Source organism: Calliopsis andreniformis, chromosome 3 (assembly GCF_051401765.1).
Source record: "Calliopsis andreniformis isolate RMS-2024a chromosome 3, iyCalAndr_principal, whole genome shotgun sequence".
NCBI classification, from domain to species: Eukaryota; Metazoa; Arthropoda; class Insecta; order Hymenoptera; family Andrenidae; genus Calliopsis; species Calliopsis andreniformis.
The window spans coordinates 10,110,866-10,138,555 of NC_135064.1; the positions used below are offsets into that span (position 1 = coordinate 10,110,866).

Consider the following 27,690-nt stretch of genomic DNA (forward strand, 5'->3'; position numbering starts at 1 on the left):
GCAAAATCTATAAGAACTCGAATTAAATCTGCAGTGCCATATCGACAATTGAATTGCACATTACTGATCTAACTATAGACAAAATATACCTACAAATTCAACTTACTACCGTATGTATCATCACAATTCAAATTGGTAGCATCGATAATTGAGGTACGAAGGTTAATTTTGTCATCGTTAGAATAAATCTTTCACATGAACAAACTTGACCTTTTAAAACGTTGAGTGTCATCTTGCATTTGTCAGAAACTTTATACATAGAGTGATTCTGGTCTTAAAGAAGGTTGTTTCCAATTAATTTTTGCATTTGTTTGCATAACAAGTAGGTATATACGTAGACATTTAGACTGTTATATAGTTCTATATAGGAAATATGTGAAACATAATATAATGATAATACTCTCTTGAAAGTGGCGAAATGCGGTTCACAATTATACAGTGTCCCAGAACTAGTGATACAAGCGGAAGAGTCATGGTTCTACATATAAAAATAAGTCGAAAATATGTAATAAAGTTGGCTGATACTGTGTTCTGTTTTTCGCGAAAATTTAATTTTAATTACAATCGAGTACAAGTTTTAGATATTCGAAGGGTGTACGGAGTAATGGGTAACTCAAAGTCTCACCATTGACTTTTTCTACTGTAAGATAGATGCATTCTCCTCTCCATTTACCCTTTAAATGCTTAAAATTGTACTTCGATTAAAATTAAAATTCAGTTTTCTCAAAAACTGAAAAGGATATACGATATCAATAAGTTTTATTCTATGTATTCAATTTTTTTTTTATATAGAATCACCACTCTATCGCTTATGCCGACAGTTATAGAACGCCCTGTCTATTTTATTTTATTAAAAAACAGTAGGAAGTGGTAATCAGAGCAATTGATTGTGATATGTTAGGTAAATTAGGACCCAAATAGTATACAGGGTATTTGACAACAAGTGTCAGAAAATTGAAGAGATGATTCTTGATTCTACATGTCAACATAACATGAAAATTAAGAGTGACGGTGTATTGCATTTGGAGTTTTTTTCAGAGTTATTAAATAAGGCAAAAATGTCTGAAATTTGCGTAAAATGTATAATTTGCGACTTATTCTACTGACGACATGCATTAATCAGGTCAGACACAGAGAAGTCAGTAAAATAAGTCCCAAGTCAGACACATCTAACGTGAATTTTAGAAATTAACTCAAAAATTAATAATTCTAAAACGATATCTGAAACGCAATTATTTTTACCTTCATATTCGTCTTATTTTAGCACGTAGAATCACTCCTTCAATTTTCTGACTAAAGAAATCCATTGTTCCGTATTTTTAATTAAAAATCGTCTAATTCGTACCAAAAATGACATTGAAAAATTAATAGATAGATGAGAAACTGTGCGTAATTATACAGTAGGAAACTGTAAGAAATTACCCAGGCTTCTTATAAAAAATTACACTCGAAGTTGAAATTATACTAGAATGAATTACAGAAAAAGTTTAATCAAACCGAACCTACTATTTCAATACATAACAAGGAATAACAAATCTCTTCCAATCTCCTTACCACAACTTCAAATCCTCAATTATTTGAAATACACCGAAGAGAATTCTAATCATCTAATGACCCAGTTAACAGGTTTTTATCTGTACAAGGTTTCAATCACTCCTCCCCAGATCCTTCGTCAACCACTTGACCCAACAATAGAAAGAGGCTTCCGTTTATAGCCTGAACTGTTCTACAACTTAAAATTTTCTCTACCACCACCATCTATCACTCCCAGTCAGGCCAACATCTATCAAACCCATTCGTTGATTTATGCGTGCCCGATAACACTGCAGATTGGTTGACCCACAGCTAACAAGTTTGTAGGTAGCTCGATCGGCTCGGCTCGCTGAGCGAACGATCGTTGGCGCTCGTCAGAGGCACGATCGATATCGCGTAGAGATCACGCTATAGCATTCGTAGCGATCGCGTGTATGCCGCTGATAAGATCTTTTTAAAAATATACGCGAATCGATTCCTCGTTATCTCACGTTCCGTTATCACGCGCAGCTCGACCACGGTTCCCGTGCGCAATCCTCTCGGCTGGTCAGGCCTCTCAAGGTCGAAAAAGCTTCGCAAGCGAATTTTCGCCAGCCTCGGTTGTGCCCCTCTCGGCTGAATCGTTCCTCGCGAAGGCTTTCAGCGAGAACGTACCGCGGATGAACCGCGTGGGTATTCCGCGTAGCTGCAACTGGCGGCCAACTTTCTGTCCTTGAACGCAACCCGCAAGCTTTACGATTGCATTCTCTGACCTACATTGTGACTGCGTGTGTCGTGTAATCGGTTAGTAACGCCGACGGGATTCATAGAGGGTGGTTTTAACGCCGCTCTCGAGCCATCTAGGGTTTCATTGGATCGTACTTTCTCCCCATCGCTCCCTTCCCGTCCCTCCGTCTCCTCGTCCCTCTCGCCGTGGCACACACGCCGCGTAATACATATAATTGAAAAGGTGAATGGATAAAGAGAGCAGCCGCGTAAATACGAACGGTATTGCAGGGATCCGGCCTTGAAAGGGAGGAAGGATTAATTTTACGCGCGTTACCTTCTCGCCTTACTTTTTTCCCTTTTCAGCCATCGGTTGACCGATATTTCTCGTTCGTCAAACCTTGTTTTGAGGGGTATTCTCTCGGAGTTAATGAATATGTTGATTGTGAAGAATAGAAAGTAGGTGCATGTTTCAGTAAGTGCTATGGTTTTATAAGGAACTATGTTTTAGGAACAGTTTTCTCTGGAAATTGATTGATGGAACTTTGTATCCAAAATCCAACTTGTTTTATACACTTATAACATTCTAATTTGAATATTGCAATACTATAAATTTACGTTTATTCATCTAAATTATTTAGATATGCATGGTGTAGAAGAATAATTTTCTTTGGAAATTTGATGCTAAAATGAAATTAGTTTAACTGGTGATGAAAGTTTGGCTCTACAATTTATGTTATTTGACACCTTTATAACATACTATTTTGAATGAATCATCTATTCTTCAGCCTTTACCTATTAATACTCCGTTGGTACATATGTTTGCTGTAGAAGTACAAGAGTGTATAATGAAATTCAATGTTATCGGTTCCAATTATGCCATAAAGTCGAATTCTTTGAAAATATGATTTGTGTAATTTGATTTTATAATCAAAGATACATATTAGGAATGAGAAATGCAAGTAAAACTAATTTTCTCTAATTAATTACATATACATTATGAACATAATGAGATTATAACGAGAAAGTACTGTAATATTGATTGTACTATACTTTTATTATTAGTATATCAAATTATCAATATCTTGGATAATAGAAATCATCGATAATTCAGACCCACTTAATCAAGGTCCTACTGTATTTTAGATTAGTCTGCCTCGTAACCACCGCTATTAAATTTATAATTTATAAGCACGTATCATAAAAGCATGTGATCTTCAGTCTTTATCCACATGGGACTAGCCAAGTTGTTGCATTATTTCTGTTCTATAAGTAGTTTGTCAGCAGCAATGAATTTTAATAATTATTTGTGGTGTCTTCTTCGTACATAATTATCTCTTGTTAATTTGCTTACAGAGAAATTTATAGCAAAACTGAAACAGGATGAATAAGATCCTTTGGGAAGTGTTTGACGTCGAAGTATTTCGCGATAACTAAACAACTCATTACTTAATACACATTAGGTATACTATAAAATATAAATATCTATATATATACCTCACTAGAAGAATATTTTTCATGTAATTCTATGGATATGTTCCACTGAATAGTGTCATTTCTCTGTCAATCTTACAAAAAGATTAGCTCAAACACTTCTCTTCATCATATCTTCCAACGCCTATAGGCGTACAACACACAATCTGTATCTACTGCTGATGTAAATTGTAGACGTACCTATATCTATACGATCAATCAAAGTTTTGGAATCATGTTTCAAATTAAGACAAATAAAAGTTATCTTCTTGAACATAAATTATAACTAATAACAGACAATCTTACAACGTTTTTAATTATACCAAAATAAGAAACACTGTAAGCATTGTGGATAGTATTTACTTCCAGTCAAAAGTACTTTATCATACATACAATATATCTGATATCGCAGACCCTCCAAAATAGCTGTCTCATATCAAAAAAATAAAATTCTTAAGAAGAATGGAAGAAAGATCTGTAGCTATAAAATTAGGTTTAAAATTAAAAGAAATGGTAAAATCGGTTACAAGAAACTCTACGCCATTATACATATAATTGAAGGTTGAAAAGTATGATATCTAAATGTTCAAATGAAAATTTACAAGTAATTCTGAATTTTTGGTTGGTAATATGCATACATCTTTAGTATTCACAGAGTTTAATTATATCCCGAAGAACTTCTTTTGCAGAACCTTCCACGTAACAATCTGCGCACGCAATCACTAACAGTTTAACACGTTGAAAGCCGCACAATTTCTCGACGTTCTTCAAACTCTTTCATTCAATCAAATATAAATATTTTTTAAGAAAAGAGAAGAATTAAATTTCATGCGTAACTTGATCCTGTACTTGGTATTTTACAACATTTTTACAGACAGTAACCTTTTGAACATGGCGTCTGTACACTGCACAGACTTGAATTTTTTTTTTTTGTATCATCATTATTATTAGACATCGAATGTTTATACAAATTCCAGTTTTCATAAACACAATTAGAGAAGGGAAATCTAGTCGAAGCTTTGTTTCGCCCTTCGACTATTATAAAATATATTTGACGTTCCATATTTTGTACGTTTTTAAATATTATATGAACACTACTTTTTTATACGTAGAAATTTCTCATAAATACACAAAAATCCGCAATCTAATTAGCATCAAATGCATATATCACATGCCTCGTGGCACAGTTCTGCCACACAGAAAAAAAACACAAGTGCAAATGCTTTTGCATGTAAGAATGCTTCGTCCTCAAAGATTTAGCGTCAGGTGAAACTTTATAACTGTTCGAACGTATTTCTTACAAAGTGTCTAATCTAATCTAAGATGTTGGTCATCGATGATCGCCATTGACATTGAACGGGTTAAAAACGACAGAAGCAGCTTTCTTCCTCTTAAATCAATGGACTCTGTAAGCGAGCAAGCGGCTAAGAAGCAACTCTATTATTGTGCAGTATTTCCTCGTTGTAGCTTCACAGCTCATTGATGAATTCCTAGCGTAGAATATATTTTCTTCAACTCATGCCTCTGTTATCTCGCCCTGATCTTATCGAAAATATCTAAACTTGTGAGTGATAGTGCACACAAAAAAGTCTCTTTCACATTAAATAAAATAATTTCTGACTACGAGTACGCGAAAAAAAAAATGATTATACAAATCTTGCAAGTCTTCTAAGTAGATTTAACCAGGATAGACTTTTGTAGGATTTGTTATAGACTTTTTTATTTCTATACTTTTATTATAAAACCATTCTTCAAATATAATCTCAATAAAAATAATAAATAATAAAGACACCTAATGGCTACCTAAGCTTATACATACACGAATGAGACTATATTTCTTAGGTGACCCATGTTGCGTACACCCTTTTCAGACCTTCGACTTTCACATATCTTACGTTTTCTAAATTTCAATTAGAAACCTTTAGATTTTGACAGTTCTGGCGTATTTTACATAAAACACAAATAATTTCTCCTGGAGACAAATTAGATGCAGAAATACCGATTACCTTTAAATTGACAGCGATTTAACTTTTACTATGCCATAGTAGGTACTTTTATCATAAACACTGTGTCTAGCGTTGCCACGTGGCTGCCGTTCCTTCCCTGCTCGCAAGAAGAAAATCACAGATTTGGGTCGGCCGTTTGATCGCGAAGCGCGGTGTCTGTTACGAGGTGGCGCCATCCAGATACGATATTGCCCGAGATTATGCTCGAGGGCCGAGGGCCGAGAATGCGGCCGGATATCGATCGCATTCGATATGAAAAAACCTACCGCGAGACCGTCACGACGGTGAAACCAAGCGGCAAACTTATTACACTCGATCGACGACCGTCCGTCCTTCTTTCCTTCCTTCCGATCGCTGCGCGTGCCCATCACATTCTTTTTCCGAGCCTCCGACGAGGAGAGTACGTTTTTAACTCGACGTCGAAGCAGAGCTAAAAACGCGGCTCGAATTTTCCATCCGTGGGGAAAAATCTCTATTCAAACGAAAGATAAATACAACTCACGGAATTCTTCAGGCAATCGTGTCCTTCTGCGTCGGCGACGATAATAAAGTAGGTGAGCGTGAATCGGAGATAATGATCCAAAAAATGAAGGTAACGCCCGATAACGAAGTTACGGCGCAAACAGTAAGCGCGCGAGGCGATAACGAGTGATTAGGCTAAGAATAGAATTTAAGGCAGGTTGACGGGCGAGGAATTCAACGCGATCAAGATTCTTTTCAGGTCTTGTGAACGGTCAGAGGGAGGATTGTTTTCTAGGGTTCTGTGCTTCAGAGATTCTTTGCTGAAGTATGGAGTCCAGAGATGTTGAGGGTGACATGTAGATTGTTGATATAGGGCGGGATAGATATCAGAGATATCACTCTGTGTAGATGTTCCATAGAGAACATGTATATAATTTTCAAGGATACAAATCTACTTGGAAATATAATCTCATCGAAATGATAATTTACTGAGCATATCGTGCTCTACTAACTGAGAATTAGATTTTTCATACCGACCGAGTATACCTACGCGATCGTTCGCTAAGTAGAAAAGATGCATGCTGCCATCTCTGGGTGGTTTCTCGAAGAAACCGCGATTCCCTTGCATCGTGCATACGCGCCAAATTCAAACGCTCGTTTCACCTAGAGTCAAACGAAAATTTACTATAGAACTTAGAGAACCTGGAAGAACAGTTGTAAGTAGAATACGATTAAGCATCGAGGGTTATTTTCGTCTTTTGTTACAGTAGCGTCGATTGATCTATGCAAAGTCCTTGGTCATTTGATTTTTTCGCGATCAAAGACATTATGCAGAAACAGGGTTCCTTCACAAATGATATATTCAGAGCTGACCATGCAAAATGGCACAAGGGCTTATTTAGATTCGATCGGAATTGGCTGGTTGCCTATTGACCAACTGCCACCATCAACCGCATTGCAGTGACCTGCAATGCTACCTCGAACAGATTCGCAGAACGTAAAGGAATTCGGTGCTTCCACCGATATTGCTGTTTACTTTAACCAGACTGTTTAATCGCGCAAATATTCCCGAGTGACGTTTCGATGTTACTCTGTCTTTCCATTTTTTAAGCGTCATGGCTAAAGCTCGTGTTTGCGTAACGTATATAGGCCTTTGAACACTTCAGAGCTTGTGCCACGTTTAATAAATTTCAAGCCACCTGACTATGTAGTATTGCGTGATTTTGTTAGAACGAGAAAATGAATAATAATTATCTAATTTTTTGATTAAAATGTATTTCAAGATTTTCGTACTAAACTAATTCACTAATTTTCTACTGAAAATTGTGGATTATAGTTTTTTATTAAAATATAAAAGAGCAGATTGTTTCATAATAGTACTGTTGTAATTATGAACCTGATCTTGTAAGTTAAAAGTCCACAAAAGTTGAAGTTACCATTTATTTAATGTTGCATTGATTTATATTACAAAATAAGTTAAAAATTTAACTTCTATAGATTTCGTACATAGACTGCAGTTATGGGAACTTAAAAAAAAAAAGTTTCCTCTGGCGCTGGATGACACCTACAACCAGACATTAGCTGTATCTTTAAAACATGAAACACGACAAAGTGGCCAAACTCTAAAAGTGATAGAGGCGAATTTACCTTTGCAATTTGTCCGCTTTGTCGTGTTTAATTTTTTAATGACGTAGCTAATGTCCAGTATTAGGTGTCGTCCGGTGTTATACGAACTCTCATTATAACAATTTATGTTTCATTAAAGAGCTAGACATCTAATATTTTCCAACCAAATATAGGAATACGTACTCGTAATCAATAAATTCCATTATAAGATACTCCTTCATTCTTCTTCGAAAATTTCATTCTCACGTACTACCATTAATTAGTAACTTAATCTTCCTGAATGAGCAAACTTTGCTAACACATTGATTACTATAATAAATTCATTAAAACTTCTATCGCTTTGGCAGTGACTCTAGCTTGAAAAAAAAACCGATTTTTAATTAATTTTTCTATTTATTCTACAGTGATCTCCTTTCTGCAATTAACTGTTGCTATAATTTTTTATTGACACCTTTCTTTACTGTGCACGTTAATATTACTCACAATGATGTAAAAATTGTCAGCCAGTTATATGTATACGATACAGCGTCCAACGTGTTAAATCACTCCATCCAAATATTCATCATTTCACTTAATTTAGAAAACAAGTTTCATGCCTAAACATATCCTTTTCGACATTTTGTTCTCATAGATTCGGCACAGAGTATTGTTGTGCTCGTTTTAGACGAGTCAGGAGAAACGGCTGGCAGGCCGATCCCTATACTCCGTCGATTCGCTGGTTGTTTTCTTGACCATGGTCAAATTATAAATAAACATTTGTCGGCATCGAGACAACCCTTTGTATCCTCGGTCCCGTGCCATTAGCAACGTGCGCTTAAGCCGCTATGCAGCTCGTCGACGAAACAAAGCTCCGCAAATATCCTGGGGGACAAAAGGCTTACGTCAAAGAATAAAAAGGGCGAAAGGGTGAAAGAGTGAGAGTGGATGAAAGCGGCAGGCAGACGAACGAACGACACACGCTCGCCGCGTTGCGACGACGACGCCGACGATGCGGCGAGCTCCACGCTGGAAACCCTCTTCTTGGCCTTGCGCTTGAAACCTATCAAGGTCGCGTCTCTCAATCTTACGCTGTTTTCTCGTTTCTTGATTCGACCATGCCAGGTTTGTTTTTCATTATTTCGAAACGAGGAAAGACGTGGTGAAAAGACGACTCAATCTTTCACTATGACACGGCTCTTCCTGCTTCACGTGGACGAAATAAATGCTCTGCTGACTTTAAAACTAGCTATGCATCAAGGACAACTGTTTAGTCGTTCCTGGTAAATCTATTGTTTTATAGGGAGTCGTGGACATTTGTGAGGAAAATTATAGCAGAATTGCTGGTAGACTCATGTGAATCTGTTGTAGTTATGATAAAAAAATTGACACGTTTTATTAAATACTACTTTAGATTGAAATGAACCACTTATTTATCAGTTCTCATGAATATTAAATTTTTGTGCATTTGTGTAGATACTCATGTGCGTTTAGTAAATAACAAAAATAATGGTTATAGTATAAGTGACATTTCAATGACTGGAAGAGTGATGTCTACATAGTTAATGAATTTGCCTTTTGCGTCTTACCGTTTCGTAACATTTAAAGATTTACACATTTTTGAAATTCTGAGTTTAACTATTTTTTAAATTTCAAACGCTGAAGTATTCAGATTTTTCAAACTTCCCAGTACCTATTCAGAATTAACAGTTTTGAAATCTTTCAAAAAGTTAAAGCATTCAAATCAGTGTTAACACTATCTGGGAATTACTTAAACTTTATTTCTCATCATATTCTACATTTCAGTAATAACTCCTTTACCTGTTTAACCAGAATAATCCATTATCCCTAATTCATGTAGCCCAAACAAATTTGGTAAACATGTTCATCGGATGTTGCAAACTCATTGAGGGACTGATGTGTAACTAAAGTCTAAACATGAAGTTCAGTGTAGTTAGCGTAGTTCAGAACGATAAGCCATTAACCATAATCGACACATGACCATACAGAATTACCCAGATAGTCATCGTTCTTACCAAAAAAGTTACTAATTAATAGTAATTACATAGCTGTTTCCCTAGAAAACAGTGCGTAACTCTGCATCCACCGATTCGCGGCCTTGCCGTAGATAAGTATCTACCAATCGTCTTCGTGCTCATTCGAGTTAAGAACTAAAAGGAATGCAGGTCGCGATTTATTCTCCCGAGAGTTTCTCGACTCGTTCGGGAAACCGCAAGATTTCTTTCCGCGGTCCTAGGGAACCGCAACAATAGATATCTGTGGCTTCGTGCAGTCACAAGTTATTCGCAATTGACTAGATGTGAACAGTTATAGTTAGCAGTGATTGGAGTTGTTGCACTTCTATGATTTCGCGCGATTTTCTTCGAGGATCCCTGCATCCTCGCCGCGATGAGTCACTGCGGTGATCGATTTCGAAAACACTTAGTCTGGCTATCAGATTTCCACTTCTTGGGGTGTGAACGCGAAGAGGGTCAGCTTTGGTCGATGGACCCTACTGTGTACAACTTTCGGGTCTTTTTCGACCCTATCGTGTTTCTTTTAAAACTTGTCCAGGAGGAAGAAAAAGATAGGGAATTTTTTTATTGATCTGTTAATGGAATTGTTCCTAGATTGATGAGTACATTTAGAAATATATGTATCTATAAAAGTGATTGGAACAGAATAATCTTGATTGATTGGAGTCGAATAATCTTGTTCATAGGTACATACTAAATACGATTTAATGTGATGAGTTTTCACATGACGAGTTAATTCGTCTTTCCTATTTAAGAAACTGTATAGGCAGTGTCCATGGCTTTTTGCTAATAGCGTGTAAAAAGATAATCATTTATATTCAGGTGGTGCACTATTAGTAATTATTTCGTTTTAGGTAATGAGGTTCAGTTGGCAACTTTTTGCCACGCCTTGAAACTCAGTTTACAGGTCAAGTTATGTACATACAACTTCCCCTCTTGGTTTTCTTTCGTTGAATGTTCTTTCCTTGCGTTCTTTTCTTTTTCTTACCCATTGTGGACGCACTCTTCTAGAACACTGCTTTTTCGTTTTATTTTCATCGACTCCATTTGTAGGTAAGTTTTAGTCGCGTCATAGATGGAATCTGTCAAAGTAGACTCATCACCTTATGAACTTCCGCAAGTCAACTGACTGCTATACCGATCTGGAAGTTTGAGACTGATTTTAGCATACGACTGCGAATTTTTTAGGTAAACATATTCTAAAAATATACATAGTGGTTTAAAGTTGTATTACTGGTGAAGTAAATTCTATAACTTAACTGCGACATCATTATAGGTACATGGACACATAGATAACAGCTTTGCATGGTTAAAAATAATATTCTTCATACCTATAATGTAAATGATAAGGTTGGAAGATCTTGATCAGTCGGTTTATACACAAGTCTTAAACCTGAAATATTGAAATCATAGTTCAAGTTTTAGTTGATGTCCTATTGCACTCTTATTGTTCTTACTTCCAGTTAAATTAAGAGAATACGAATACTTCACAATCTGTGAATCGTGTTTCTACTATTGTATATTAAATGTCTGTAAGAAAATTAGCAACGCGAAAAAGTGGATGAATACGAAATAAACCATTACTGTAAATCAATATTACTATATTTGTCTTGCTAGAAGTTCTAACGAATACAGTATAGCAATCAGCATCCACAATCTATTAAGAATATTGCAAGTAATATGATAAAATGGTAATGGAGTCCACGTGGATCCCCTAATGCCATTTTGTCTCCCCTTACAGCATTTCGTTAATACGGAACATACACATGTGACACAACACGAGTAGCATCAATGGCCACAGTAGTATAAGTAAAACAAAATACCTATATTATTCACGAATAAAACTTGGAAAGCGCTACTTTAAAGCTCTGAAAATTCTGGCCACGAAAACACTTTGAACAATAGATCTCTCATACCTATCCCTCTTCTGTGATCGTATTTCTTTTCTCCGTCGATAATCCATCTTCTCGCTTCCTCGTCGATCGTCCTTCCCTATCTCCCTCTCCATTTCCTTCCTATCGTCTATTACTCCGTTACCTCCGTTTTTCTCCTCAAAGCTACTATTTCACGAAAATCCTCGCGATAAGTAGAGGAGACTCGTTCTCTGAGCAGGATCGCGAAGAAAATTCGGAGGAACCTACTTAATAAGTGTCATGGTTGGGGTCGCGAGGAAGCTAAGAACAAACAGAGGAGAACCGAGTTGTGGCACCCCTCCTGACGGAGGGTAAATACGCCAGGACAAAAGATAACGGCGTGAGAAGCAAATAGAAGGAAAGAAAATAAGAAAGGAGGAAGTGGGTGAGGAAGATAAGGCAGCCACGTCAGAGTGCTTTCGAGGATATCGAGGTCAGCAAGGAAATCGCGCGAGCAAGGAAGAATCGGTCCGTCTCGTGCAGCCGATTCCATCGATCAATCTTTCGTCCGACAGTGCCCCATGCTACGTATTCATCAACAACGTCGTTTGCGCGTGTCTAGGGGTGGATCCTTTCTCGGACGAGTGCATCGATCCCCTTTGCCACTACTTTCCGCTTTCCCTGCTGCTACTTGGGGCCAGCGTTTCTCAAGCCCTTCCGAGTTTCTTGCTTGAGCTACTCACCAAGCAGATAGTCAAATGGAATTTCGACGCTTCTGCTCGTTTCAGAAGCCTGATCGATTTTGAGTCAGCAATATCGTTTCTGTTTGAGGGGACAAAAGCTTAAGGCGGGTATGCGTTCGTGTGGCGTGTAAGGTTTATATACAGGTACGTGTATGTATCGGAAATAGTTCGAGATATCGAATACTGGGGAAGATTGTCGAGTCATTGGTACGATATCAGTCTTTGCGGACGTGTTGAAGGAAAGAATGATTTTATTTTGTTTATTTAGGTCAGATACTGTGCGATTTTTGTGACTATAAGGCAAAGAGATAGAAGTCGTATTTTGAAACAATTTCAATTTATATTTTCACTAAAATTTACAAGAGAGAATTTAGATTTTTATTTAGGAGAGAGTAAATTCAAAGATATTACAAAATATAAATCCAATATGGTATAATTGATATAGCGTAGTATTTAAAAAATGATAACCTTTCAGCTGAAAATATATGAAACTTTAATTAGCAACTGTACATGATTTTATGACAGTGGATATAGTTATGCAGGTAAATTTTTTTCATTCATGGAAGATTGAAAATCAATTAAAATTAAAAGTTTTATGAAGCTTTTTACAGTTGATTAGTTTTGCTTCTAACCAGTTCATGTAATTCAGCTTTATGGATATGAACTTTACTGAGGTCTTTAGGTGAAGTCGGTAAAGGATGAACTTTCATTAAACGATGTCCGTGTTTTAATAGCAAATACCTTTACAATCGCAACAAAAACTAACCACATTTCCGTAACAACATCCAGGTATAGTGACTTACGAATTTGTATATGTATTCAGCACATTACTTAGTTGCGAAAAAAACAGTGTATTTTTTGTATTTATTTCTAGTTTTTATGTGCAATTTCTATCCAATTTCTACAATTTTAATTTCCAACTGGTATTGTATCAATATTATAACATAACATGGAGAAATCACTGCTATCCCATGCCTACTTCAGAAGTCAAGCAACTCAAAATGCGTTCTTTAGGAGGATGAAAAAATATTCATGACTTTAGAAGAAAACTTATTTATTTAATGAGTAAATAATATTGTTAAGAAGAATAGAATTTTCAATGAAAGTTATGTCATTTGAATAATTGATCATTATTCAAATAATTTGCAGTTTGCATTTGAAAAATTGTTTAGACAGACTCTACAGTTTCAAAATTTAATTAGTGAAATTTTCACACTAAATAGAAGTGCATTTACCACGTTGCTTAATGTCAGTCCTCAAAATCGTGTTTTTTGAAATACATATGTGACATGTGAACATCTTTGAACGAAATGGAATACTTGACACATCTACTGCGAAGGTTTAAAAGACAGGGTCTGAACTAGAAGCTTGAGAACCGCTGCTCGAAGGGTAGCCACGGCTAGTGCTCGTAAAAATCGCCACCCTCCGAGTGGTAGGCGAGTTTTGTGCGTCTCCGGAGAAATTAGGGGCGAGAACCGTCTACGATCTGGCTAGCTGCACGATAGCTCGGGCCACGAAAAAAGAGAAGATGCTTGTTCGCTCCTAAAAATAAAAAGCAGTAGAGTTTCCTTAGAAAAGGCGGTTGACCCGTAACAGGGATTCATTTCACGAGGACTGTACGTTCGTAGGAATTCGATATCGGACATCAACCCTTCCACAATTGTTAGCGTTTCTTCGTGATTGGACACTGTATATTCAACAACAAAAAAATAATCTTAGCAACTACTACGAATGCATCGCCAATTCGACCAAATTGCGCGCAGGCAGAAACGCGTAGGACCAATTGTAGGATTGGTTCACTCATTTTATTGATTAGACTAGCGATGCGTTTGTGGTTCTAGCGCAGGATATTTTTTTGAGTGTACAGGCAAACCTCGATACTAGTAATCTTGATAAAGAGAAATGAACCTCCACTGTTTTATTTTATCAAGAAATTATGGATATTACCCTTGTGAAGTCAATAGCAAGATTAAAATTAAGTAAGAGTAAAATTATAAAGTAAATTTTAATATCTTAGGGTAAGAGAAGTTTGCAGTTTTCTAAATCTTACGATTTGCTTTTTTAAAAACATCTATTTATTTGTTTGCTACCATACTTGGATGAACTTGGATGAATAAAATTGCGGACTAATTCGATTGATTATTTGAGTAAATGTTTGGAAGAAGAACTTATATTACAAATTTTTCGAACTGAGTTTTCCCATAGAAGAAAAGCCAATAATATATACGTATGTGTGAGTAGAAAACGCTTTGACAAAATTTATAACTTCATATGGTACAGTTTATGACTTTTAAAAAACATAATATCATGTTGCCCTCGATTTAATACTTTTCATTTTTATATCCTATTATGTGTTCGTAGTTATTAAATTGCTTTCTCATTATTGAATTGTTATTCATTTTTCAAAATTGAAGAAGAGTATATGTTACAACAGCTGCTCCTTTGATTGTTACAGTGTGCAGTAAGATGGTTTATCGCTTTCCTCTAAATTTTATGAAATGTTACAGACACCCTTTTCCCAAACACCAACTTATTTAGATTACTCACGAGTAGTATATCTACCTATTAATGAATTGTAAACAGTCAAGCAAACATTTCAGAAAAAGTAGGTATTTTATTGACTTTGAGCATACATCATGTGGGAATATTTTACAACATATGTAGCAACTATTTTTCTTTTTTTTTCACCACACATGAGAATTATATCTACATAATTTTTTTGAACAACTAAACTGTCACACTACAAGTTATCATCAGTGTTTTAACAGTGACGTTTAATAATATTTAAGGAACAATTAACTCTTTTAGGCACATACAGTGCCTAAACTGTAAAAATAGAGTTACAAAACTCTATAATTATTATACAATAATCCAAAAACTTAACTCAAAGAAATGAGATATGACCACTCCTGAGCTACTTCTACTTCTACTTTACGAGCGTTGTACAGTGGCATAAGAACGCACTGAATATACTTTCCCCTCAACGCTTGTAAGAGTTAAAATCGCCTCGTTTCCTTGGACAACCCCAATGACCCTTAAAGTTTGCGATCGTCCTTCCAGAAAATTTATGACCATCCTTTATTTATCATCCGTCTCATCGAATGATAACGCGTAACGTCGACATCAATATATACTTATCAGCATTCATGACGACGTTTTCGCTTTCCATCCCGCCCGTTACGCGACATCGTAACCTTCTTTGAAAGCGAGTCGTTGAACGAAAGCGAAGTGTTCGTTTACTTGCAACAGTGAAAACACAAAGGGACGACAAAAATTCTATCGCGCAGCCTTCGCCGAAAGAGATAGGCACAGCTAAAGAAACCCGACAAATAGTGGAAGAACGACCGTTACGTAAATTCAAGGATAGCTCGTGTAGTCTCGGCTATCGTATTTGTATTCATTGAAAATATTATATGGGCAGTGTAACCGCGCTTTCTTGCAATGTCGCGTTGCGCGATCTCTAAGAAACTGGTACCCGTGACGAGTGACGAGGCGTTGCTTACGATACGCGGATGCTTCTTCTGCATGGAGAGGTTTCCTCGTCCCTCTTCAGGAGACGTGGAAATTCTGTCAAGTTGTTATCAATCGTAGAAATCGCGAAGCCTAGATGTGGACTGTTCGAGTCTACTTTATGCACTTCACAGATTTTTCAAGAGGAATGACGCGCGTCTCTATGATCCTTTCAAAGGTTATCTTTGAAAAATGTATGAATATCGCTGTGAAAAGAGAAAGCTACGAAATATGTATGAAATTGGTTACAAAGGTCTACATGTGCTATTCAAATTTCATATTTCAGAAAATGTACGGTCTTCCGTAATCGTTGGTTGAAGTGAATTATTTGACAGTTATGTAGCTGAGAATATGATCATGGAGTTAGTTGAGCCTAACATAAAGGATTAAATAGTTGCATTATACTTTATACAATTTGCGTATATCAATATGCATGTAGTTACGTTTATAAAAATTTATGTGCACATGAAGTTGACAATATTTTAGAAAATACAAAAATTATTGGTATTAAATTATTTCATAGTTTAACGCTTAAATGAGGTGATAAAGGTCATAGTATTTATTTAACACTAATTTAATTTTTAATATTTGGTATGGAATATATCGAAAAACTGAAGCTTTCTATTGTGATTGGTAACAACTTTTTAAAGGGAAATCACAATGATTTTATCATATTATATTAGAATACTAAACTTGTAGAAGGTGAACATAACGAATAACAATATTTTGCTAAAGTAGGAAACTAAATTGAACTTATTTATAGAAGGAATATAACTTGAAACACACTTATAAAGTATTAAACTTTCTAAAATATTGTGGAACATGATTCTTTACACCTAATTGTACATGCTACTTTGACTAGATGTAGATATATAGCATTTTATGACTCACTGTATGTACGTAACTTAGACACCATTCTCTCATTAATATTCTTAATTTTTCCCAAGATTCTACGATTGTAATTCATCATTTCTATATATGTCTACAGTAGTGGCCATTGAAATTGCGCCACCTTACAAATATCAATGTTTTTAGTATAACAATCACATGAAAAATAATCGTCTGTGTTATTTGTCGCTAATCAAGTTCCCTTTTTTCATTTGAAATTCATTTGTATACCAATTTATCGCGTTTATAATCCCTGTCACATTCAACAATTAGTATTTTTTGCGAGTGCTACAATTCTATTGGTCACTACCGTATAAGCCAAAACAATTGCTGTAGCTTTGCTTGTCCATGAAAAGTCAGAGCAGCCTGTGAAGTGCAGGGGACTGAAATAGGCAATCGGTAGAGATGGTCAACGGTCAGTGGTCGTCGTTGCCCCCTCGCAGCGGCTATATTCGTATCACATTTTGGGCGCGTTTCTTCTTATCTCCCGAAGTATGGTAGTTCTTGTCCTCTTGGCGTCTGCTTTCCTCAGTAAACACGTTTAACCGTAGTCCGCTCTTTTTCTTGATTATCGCTGTTCTCAGAGCTTTCGCGAGCGCGCACGAATGGCCAGAAAAAGAAGTGGATAGACGTTTCGAGTTTTCTAGAGGATTGGAATTGAGTAACTGTGACTTTCACTTTCCGGAACAAGGAACGTTTTGATCTGAGTATCTACTATCGTGTCGTGACTTTGCGATTTGAACAATGCTAACTTGAATATTTGTCGCGTCATGATAGCTTTTTGTACAGCTTAGGGTAAATGAAAATAGTATTCAGAAATTTTAATTAATATTAGATCGATTGTAAAATAATGTCTATATTTTTTTATATGCATTAGAATTGTAAAAAAATGCTTCTTTTAAATTGAAAAGAAGTGAATAAACTAGTGTTTATTGAATTCAATGTTATCTTAAGGAAAGTATCTATGTATGCGTGAACGAACATACATATGGGAATGGAAAAATTCATAATTTTCAACAGGAAAGATTACCACTATTTTTCGATTAATTATCTGAAACTTAATCTTAGGTCGTCATCTGTTATAAAACTAGAGATAGGTAAAATTAATATAAAAAAAGAACTAATGTAATTTTCTCTCTACTTAATCGCTCCCATCATTATTACAAATAGTTTAATATACAGTATCAAACGCATGATTGAGAAAAAAAACAATTTCAAGACAGAAATACCTGCTTCACACTTTTTAAACTATTTTGCAATGCTTCTAACGGAAGTTAACAGCACTTACCTACGACATTGCTATTACTTGGATAAAGCTCAATTAGACACAATTACGATCGTCGAAGAATTGTAGGGGCTGCAGCATTTAGAGACAGCGTTATCCAAATCGCACTGGGCGAACGCAATCTGCATTCCGTGTTGGTGCAACACGATAACAATTAACAATGCAGCAATCAGGGCTGTGCAACGTTTCGTAGCGGACTCGACTCCGTTTTACGCCTCGCGTACTGCGTTAAACGGCCGACAGAACCGTTTAAAATTCGTTTGGGCTGCCTCGGTAGAATGTCTTACGATTATCAGACCCGTATGTTAGTTCCGTCACTGATAAGGGCCACGACATCGCGATACACGAACGTTGCTCCATTTTCGACCACGATTAATGGGGTTTTCTCGTAGGAGTTCCTTTGCACGACACATGTGGAAAGGAAAGCTTTCCTGTGACTCTGCTAAGTAAGATATTGTTAAAACATTTATGGTGTGTAGTACAATACTGGTTCCCTCATCATAGACTCGTTTTGATATTTACTATATCGTGAAATTATTCTTACTCAATCCGATTTTATTCTTACGCATTTTTATTTCAATTAATAAAATAAAAATAAGCTATCAGCATGTGATATAATGTCAGCTAAATATGTTTTGTTATAAATCATATTTTTATAATTGTACTTTTCTGAAGCAATCAAGATTATACTCTAATAATATAGTATTTTCTGAAATATGAATAATATCTGACATATCTAGGATTAATTTTTCAATTATATTTTTATAAAAATCAGGTGATTTCGAAATAGATAACAAAATAGTGACTGCTTTTCAGTACTCTTAATATTTTAAAAGAAAAATCCAAGTCGTCAGTAAATGGAACTATCGATAATTCTCATTCATGCGAATAGCTTGCATAAATAATCAAGTTCAGTATAATCTTCGTTCACATAGATCACAATCTTTTCGTTATATTTTGTTTTACCTTCGAACTTGACGAAACAAAGATGAATTACCTACTAAAGCACTTAACCTTCAAAGATATCTTCCATTCTCTATATACTTGTTGTAGTAGAAGACTCGCGAAATCGTACCCAAGTAAATACTGCATACAAAATAATTCAAGGAGGAAAAAGGGAACTTCAAGACAGAAAAGTCTCTTATACGTATATCTCTCTTGAGCCCAAGCATCCAAAAATATGAACGTAGTACTCACAATATTTTTCTCCCAAGATTGTTCAGAGTCACCAGGTCATCGATGTCCCCTTTTCAGTCCACGTAAATTAATGTATCTTCTTTATGCATAACGGCTGACGTAAAGATAAATCCAGCCGTATATCATAACGTGCTCTGAAAATGACCTTCCCTTGAATTCAACCTGACGACTGTTCGAAGACCAGAAAATCTGTACCAGTTTGGATCCAGTGTTGCTCGCGTCAGCGGCGACCAGCCTCAAAGGAGTTTTTCGAGCGGATCAGTGAAACAAGAGCCGAGATGACTGGCTGCGGAGGGACCGGTCGTGTCGACGTAATCGACGCCTAAGACCGCGCAAGATTAAATCACAGCCGAGGTCAAAAGCGTAGAACGCGAGAGAACGAGCGAGCTGCGGCTCCGATGCATCATCCTGTATTACTACAGCTGTTTTGGCAGTCAGCTGGTCCGGTCGCGTGCGCTTTGCGTCACCCATCGCGCGTACGCTCTAAAACCGCGTGCACACCGAATCGTCTCGAGATGGCGACAAATCTGTACCTGTGAGCCAGAGTAACCCAAGGGCACTTTTTTCAAAATTAAGATTTTTACAAAAACTTGCTGCTTTCTCTTTATTTTAATAGAATAATAGGAATTTAGTTAAGTTATAATCGCAGGACATTTAATAGGATAAATTACTTCATATACTATGTTAAGAAATGGGCAATCACATTTGTTTTTGAGCTCTATTGAAAAATAACAAAAAAGCACTTGGGTCACGTTGGCTCTCAGGTACAGAAATGTTTGTGAATACTCGAAATTTGTTGACATACTCCTGATATATGATACATGTGAGTGATTTATAGGGCAAAGTAATAAACTCCATTTTCTGAATCTTGTATGTGGATGCAAAAGTCCTTGATTGACGCTTAACTTTTTATACAGGGTGGTCGGTAATTGGTTGTACAACTAATCAAAAGCTGATTCTACATAAAAAAATAAGTCGAAAACATAAAATACCATTTTCTTGTACGAGGCTTGATTTTCGAGAAAATCGACTTTAAATATGTCCTAGAATTAAATGTGTACTAAAATTTTGAAAAATTCAAAAAGTAAGATCAATTGTCTTGGTCTGTGAACGATTCATATTGTGTAGTTACTCCTTAAGGTGCGATTCCACTGAAGCAACACTAGGAGACTTTGTAGCATGCTACAATATTTTATTGTAATAAGTAGTACAATATAATTTTTCAATTATTACAAAATGGCAGTCATGTAAACTTATAATCTGGAATTTCGATGGAAAAATTGTTCTTTTTTTATTAAATTTAAAAAAGTTAGATTGTCATGGACAACGTAAGGTTGTCTAACATAAAGTGGTTCTCGAGACATGATATTCACCGCATTTGAAAATCGTATTTCAAGAAAAACGCATTTAAAGTTTAAAATATGTATTTTCTTGTGCATAAGTAGCAATACTCAACCACGCAATCAGTGTCGTTCAAAGCTCTATAACTTTAAATTTTCAGGATACATTCTTGAAACCTAAAGTTTGTCAAACATGTAAAAAACAAAAAATCAATTTTTTAATTTACCTAAATAGATGTAACCCCTTAAAGACCAGTGCAAACCAAATTTATTGAAACGTATCGAAGTTCGAGCTTCCTGCTGAACCAAAATCTCGATCTCTCACACAAGAATTACAATACGACCCAACTGTGTAAGAATTTAAGCGTGCACTACTCTACGTAGGTCGACCTCGAAATGACCTCAAGACGATACCTCACTACAACCTGATCGCTGAGCCCCTATCGAGAAAACATCGCACTTATACTAGAACGTAACATATTTTTGAGACGATTATACATACACCACCTTGTCTACCCTCTCCTTCAACCAATTTGCATAGGCTAAATCTACCTAAGGATCGAAGCAACCCATGCCTAGGCGGAAACGGTAGAAATCTTCGCTCACGACGCCACGATCCAGAGTCGTCTGTTTTCCAAAGTTCACAGTCTACGTGTTCGCTTGGAAAGCGTGAGGGACAGGTCGGGCCGAAGAAGCGGGCTGAAGATATCGAAATGCAAATAGGACCAGTTTTCCGCAACGCAGGATTCCCGCGATCCATTATGTATGGGACCTAAGAGATGCGCATGCCTGCGTGCGTCAGAGCGGGTGGGAGCACGAAAACGAAGCCGTGAGGCGGATTCGCCAGAGACGAAGTCAAAGCGAAAAGCGGCACAGGACAGATATGCAACGACAGGGGCTGGCAGCGCAATGGTGAAGAGGCCGAAGGATGAGCACACACCGTTGTCTAAATTTAGAAGCGCTCGCGCTGCTAACTTCCGCTTATTTTAGCTAAGGGGGCAACCGTTTCGCCCGAGGAACGTTCCGTGCGTGCGCCGCTTAGCTCTTTACCGTATCCCGTCCTTTCGCCGCGGTTCCTTCACGCCACTTCCGTGCAACGATGCCTGTGGACAGGTATTTGACACGATTCGCCTTACGCGGCAGTTTTATCTGCGATACCCTGGTTGACTGCTGCACTGCGAATCGCGACGTGGTCATTCGACAGTCGGGTATCGTGTAACGAGGGTTCGAGGTATAACACGGAGGGCTTATGTAGAGGCGGTAGTTTCGAGATAATTTTTAGATATGTAAGGTACTTCGTATGGACAACGTTGTTAGAGCTCTGATAATAGAAGATAAAGCAAATGTGCCAGTAGCCGAATATGTCTTGAACACTAACGGTAATTTTAGTTAATTTTAGGCTGGAATTCAACAAAAACAGAAAATAGCATTATGAAATAGTATGTATAGCTCCTGAGCGCAATTTATTGGGACATGTATTTTTAGGTTGTCTAATTACTGATAGATTTGACATCCTAAGCATTCGGGTATTAGGACATACGTATAAGGTAAATGTACTGAGACATTTCTTAAGTATCCGAGTATTAGGACAAATAAGGAAAATGTCTTAATATCCGGACACTTAGAATGTTAAATGACCCAGTAGGTGTACAACCTGAGATTGCATGTCCTGATATTTGAATCGCGTTCCAATGGCTGAATTTTAAGCTTAAAGTTAAATAAAATTAGCGTTAGTATTCAGATACGATGACATGGTCGATTACTGGAACATTTCTTAAGTCTCTACCTTTTCTTACGGATCAATGGATGAAAGAAGAAGTAGGCGTAGGGATATTGGGAATACAGTGAAACACGCAGTATTTGAACTTTGAAATGTATCTAATATTGTACTAAACAATTATTTTCTATGGAGTAATTTGTCATTTATGCTGAATAGTTATTGCTTGTATTTGAGAAATACAATTTTTTATTTAATTATTAATATCTTGAAATTCTGCAGCCATATTCAGGGTGACACTGAGGGTAAAACCAGAGTTTTGTCTCTGTAGAAGTTCTCTGTTGCTTATAATATATGTATAAGTTAATAGCTAATAAGCATTAATAGTCGTAGCCTATCATAGCTTATGCTTATAATAACAAAAGTTGAAGCGGACTGCTTTTAATCCCCCGAGTTTTCTCGACCTGTATCTACTAAAGCTAATTCAAATAAAAGAGAGAATAAATATTCTGATTAATGATTAAACAATTATATACAGTTGAAAGAATGGATTGGCAGATTTGAGGAGCCTCTTGATCCCATTTTCTTTAAATTCGAGGAAGTTAAATCTATTTCGATATAGCTTTTCTTTGTTATGAACTACTTACTATGTTCACTGTAATTGAAAGTTTTCTAGAGCAAACGAGTTTTGCTTGTTCTAGACTGTCACTTACATCTTCGATGAAATCACACTCTGTTATTAATACCTACATAAATTGACTTTTAAAAAATGCCTCCCATTATTTCGTTAAAAAGTTCCAATCGATAATAAAAACACTATATTTGGAGCAGAATGTTTTTCACAAATGAAACTCGTTATAAAGGAAAAGGTTTGCTTTCGCATATTCTTTAATTAATACGAGTGAAATATTTGCCCATTGAGGAAAACAGATTCATTTATTTAAAAAATTCAATACTGGAATTTGTATAAATAAATATAATATCTAGTGATATATCATATACGCTATTCATTCCGAATGAAATAAATTCGTTCAAAATTTTTTAAGTAAAAAAACAAATGTTTACAGTTACTTTAATGTATTTATTTAACAAGAAAAGGGGAAATTTGGGTAATAATATAGATAAGTACCTATACATTAGTATTTGACAATTATAGCCTCCACTTATAAATAATAAAAAACTTATTAGTCTTAATTACTTTATAGCCACTTTTCTCTAAAATGCCATTAGCGAGTTCGTTTCTAATGATCTTCGAAACAATTTTTTAGGATTAAATAGCTCCTGTCCGCGCAAGGCCACGTAACGAGCGACAAATGGCCCGAAATTACAATACGGTGACCATTAGTCGACGTACGCAATGTACATCTCGAAACAGTGCGATTTGTGTTTCTGCTTCGCGAAATTCCACCGTGGTTGCGCAGTGTCCGAGCGAGTCACGTGCATGCAGCATCATTTATGCATGCACTAATTTCTTCGTCGAGCTTCGTGTGCAAATTCCATCGTCCCCCTTCCTGGCCGTGTTTAGAGTTTTCATTAACGACGAACCGATCGACCATCGTCGACTGGTTACCAGGTCGCGTTACGACACACGTGGACGCAGAAATATCGTCGAGCGTTAAGAAAGCGTAACACGGAACGAACGAGCAGTAGCCAAGCCTATGTCGTCGTTAGTCATTGTTAAATCGAAACGTCAACAACCGATCCAGAAAAAATATATTCTTTGCAGTCACAAAACTCGCATAATTTCGCACTCTACCAAACATTTCAGTGGAAAGCAGCGTGGATGTTAGAGGTACGTAGAGTTAAGTTAAAATGTTCCATATGTGTTAAGGTGTTAATGTCAACCTTGTTAAGGTTTTGTGTCTGTTGGTTTAACTCTTCCATATAGTAGGACCTCGATCATCCGAAGTACAAAACTCAGACCTCAAGTAAAGCCTTTTTATAATTAGGTTCTGGTAGGTTACTGTTAAACAATCTCCATTGAATTATTCCATTTTTTTGTTGATATCAAATATCACTAACCTGGATAACAGAAACTGTTAATACTTGGCTAGAGGAAGACTTAATGGTTGCGTCTGATGCATGTACCTATTATTTTTCTTTTTATAAGTTACAGTAGAAACAAAATTCTAAGCACATTTTCCTGACGTATTCGTAGTATTTAATTTACCATTTTTTATTTTTGTATCCTGATCTTCAAGTGATTCTTTTGGGTATTTTAATAAATTTCATATACCATAAAGACATCGACTTTTGTCTATAAAATTCAACTCCAATTCTTTCGTTTTTCATGTTCATTATAACGTTAGGAGTATTTAAAGCTAACAACCTACAATTTTTCCAATTTCTTTAGTGCTTTATCTCTATCCTGGCGTTTTTCGCTACTCTTTTATCTTGATTTTAATAAATATTATGGTTTTATAATTCCCGAAGAAATAGATATCGGTAAGATGTAGCTATATTTGACACTTGTCTATAAATCTCTTTCAGATATAATTTTCTGAACGACTAAAAGTGATAAATATTCAATGCTCAGAATTAAAATACTAAAGGGCGATAATTAGAAACGCAGTTGGTACAAAAGGTGAGGAGTTGTAAATCAATCGACAAAGTAAACAGAAGCAGCTTCTGAGGGATCAGCTCAGTAGGGGTTTGAAGTCCCACAGCCGTTCACAGTATTTCACTTTCGGGCTCCAAAAGAAATAGTGACTAGAACTCATCGACTAATATTGGTTTTCTCGATTATCCATTTACCGCCGCGGAAACATCAAATTTTGAAAAGCTGACGCTTCTTCTATTACTCACAATCATATCACTTAACTCTAATTCGAGGAAATAAACAAAGTTATAAAGAGACTGTATTCGCATACGACTTTGTTTTACATCCTCAAAATAGGAGGAATGTTAAAAGACGCGCATTTTTAGTCATTTTCTAAAATCCAAAATAATAGCACGAGTATGAAAAGAGATACCAGAAATATTATGACCAATGCTTTCGACTCTGAAATAAGCGTGTGCAATATTAACACATTCAAGCCGATGACCGATGACCCATCCATTGAGTCATGCGAACCTTTCCCTATTAACCGAGGACCCACTACATATTTTTATCATTTTGCTATCTACATATCTACAGGAAAGTTATCGGCCACTGGGAACAGTCTTCTCAAAATACTTTGATTTGGAAAATCCCAAAGAGACTACTTTGAAAATAATGGCATGTCAGTCTAATTTTCAAAATCGAAGTTTCGTATACGTTATTTCAAAATTTTATTATCATACCCCGTACTTTCAATGACAGTTTTGCCTATTCTACTCCAACTTCACAACAACACTAACCATATCGGAGCTCTTATTGTAATACTGCACAGTAGATTTTTTAACAGAACTTATATTTTTGACGTTTGTATATCTACGTTTGCTGTTCAGTCAAATAATTCTAATATGGCATATAACAAAATTTAGTTGCAGGTGTTGTCTACAATCAATCAAAATCATATATGTATTATACACATAGAGGTGTCTCCAGTTTTTAATAACACATATCAACCAAATTGGAATACCATTTACACATAAGAAAATGAATTCATCACATATTAATACCACGTATAAGAATTAAAGCTGAAACAATCGGGTATAATTACATAAATTATAAACCCAGATTGAAATAATCCACTTTCATACTTTCCCGTACAAATTTCACATTTATCACATAAGAGAACGAGACTATCGATATTCAATCAATCCCAAGCTATCTAAATACAGTAAAAATTGATGGAAGAAACTAATAAAATTCCAGATGGGATCACCGTGGGCTCTCCCCCATTCCTCCATAATTTATCGACCGTTGATGGCACGACCGCATAGTAACGAGACATCCCAGTCTCGCAGGCGTCGATCTCGAACAGCTACAACGGAGATAGCGTTTACACGATGTATTCGTAAACAACGAGTTCTCGTGCGCGCTCGCACCTTATAATACATATATCGCGGCTCGTTCGCGATCATCGCCCCTTCCTTCGTCAAGACGATATACGCGCCTCCACTTATTAGCGATGTGGCGCGTATACTCATTAAGTCTGCGCAGGAAGAACATCGGGGCAATTTGTACGCAATGGTCGTTAGCCGTGGCAGAAGGACGTAACCCTTTGGCGTAGCCGTGTCGGTTGCGATTTTTGCGATGGAAAATGGGCGAAAAGGGTTGAAAAGAGGTGAAAAGGAGCGAGACAGGTTGAAAAGGACGAAGTTGCCGACGGCGATCCGCGAACGGAAGAAAAGGGTAAGGCGGTTAGGATACGTAAGCCACTTTTGCACGGCTGCTTCGATGGTTATGTAACGAGTGTGCGTCACGAGGCGCACATGGACGTTGTGTTGACACAAACTTGAGCCGTGAACGCGACTGCGAGTAGGTATGTCGCAACAACCGTGCGCGCTAATAATTGCGTCGTTTCACCTTGGACATCGATTAAAACATCCTCTGTATCGGTACACCTTTCGTGGTCGTTACACATAGATAATACCTGTTGTACAACGACCATGTATCTACGCAGTTTCCGTAGCCTTATCGACATTCAGCGGCGTTTACGTATGTATCTTCGTGAGGTGTTTGGGACACTGAAAGTGCGTTCCATGAAGTAACCCTTAAAATAATCTTAACGCCTAAGCGGTATTGGAACTAATTACTTAGAAATTTTTAATCAGTTTTGGTATTAGCATCAGCAATGAATTTTCGGTATGGAATTAGAGTTGCAAGAAAGGAGTCTTTATTTGAGGCAAGAAAGTGAGTCATACTTTGCACTTTAATCATACGTAGATCAGGTAGTAGTGATAATATCACATTTATCTTTTAGTCGAATATACTTGTTAGTTACCTAACATATTGACAGTTATCGAAAAAACTCTTTTCTGCTTTTTGTTAGCTCAACAATTGGAGGCTCATAATAAAGACAACTGTTATCTAATTTTATGATTTCTTTTGCCTATGCGAATACATTTTAGTGGTGAGGAATGAAAATTTCAGCATAATGGAACGTACACCATTAAAAGAGTGTATCTAATATATATCTGTAACATCTATTTTGTTAAAAAAATTGCAATCCACTGAATAAAGAAAGCAAATGATAGAGTATTCTTGTGCTTCCCTGGAAAAAGGCAAACGTTCACCGGTCTCATCTTTCATATAGGTCCCTCGATTGCTATGAATTCATATACCCACATTTGTTTCTAAACATCATACGGGTGTTCATCACAGTCAATACCAGAATATATTTTCCATGACTAATTGACATATGTGTAACGATTCATTACTATATTGTAATTCTTGAAAAATAGTATAACATA

At 36.4% G+C, this 27,690-nt stretch overlaps 1 protein-coding gene and 1 long non-coding RNA gene across 2 annotated transcripts in view; both read left to right on the forward strand.

The window, feature by feature from the left end:
• Positions 1-27,690, forward strand: part of Orb2 (cytoplasmic polyadenylation element-binding protein orb2) — a 146,528-nt gene that overhangs the window by 23,725 nt on the left and 95,113 nt on the right. The gene's annotated exons all lie outside the window — the stretch shown is intronic.
• LOC143188913 (uncharacterized) lies at positions 24,032-27,681 on the forward strand. Its single transcript, XR_013003590.1, has 2 exons — positions 24,032-24,142; positions 26,150-27,681. It is a non-coding gene; the product is annotated as an uncharacterized LOC143188913 (long non-coding RNA).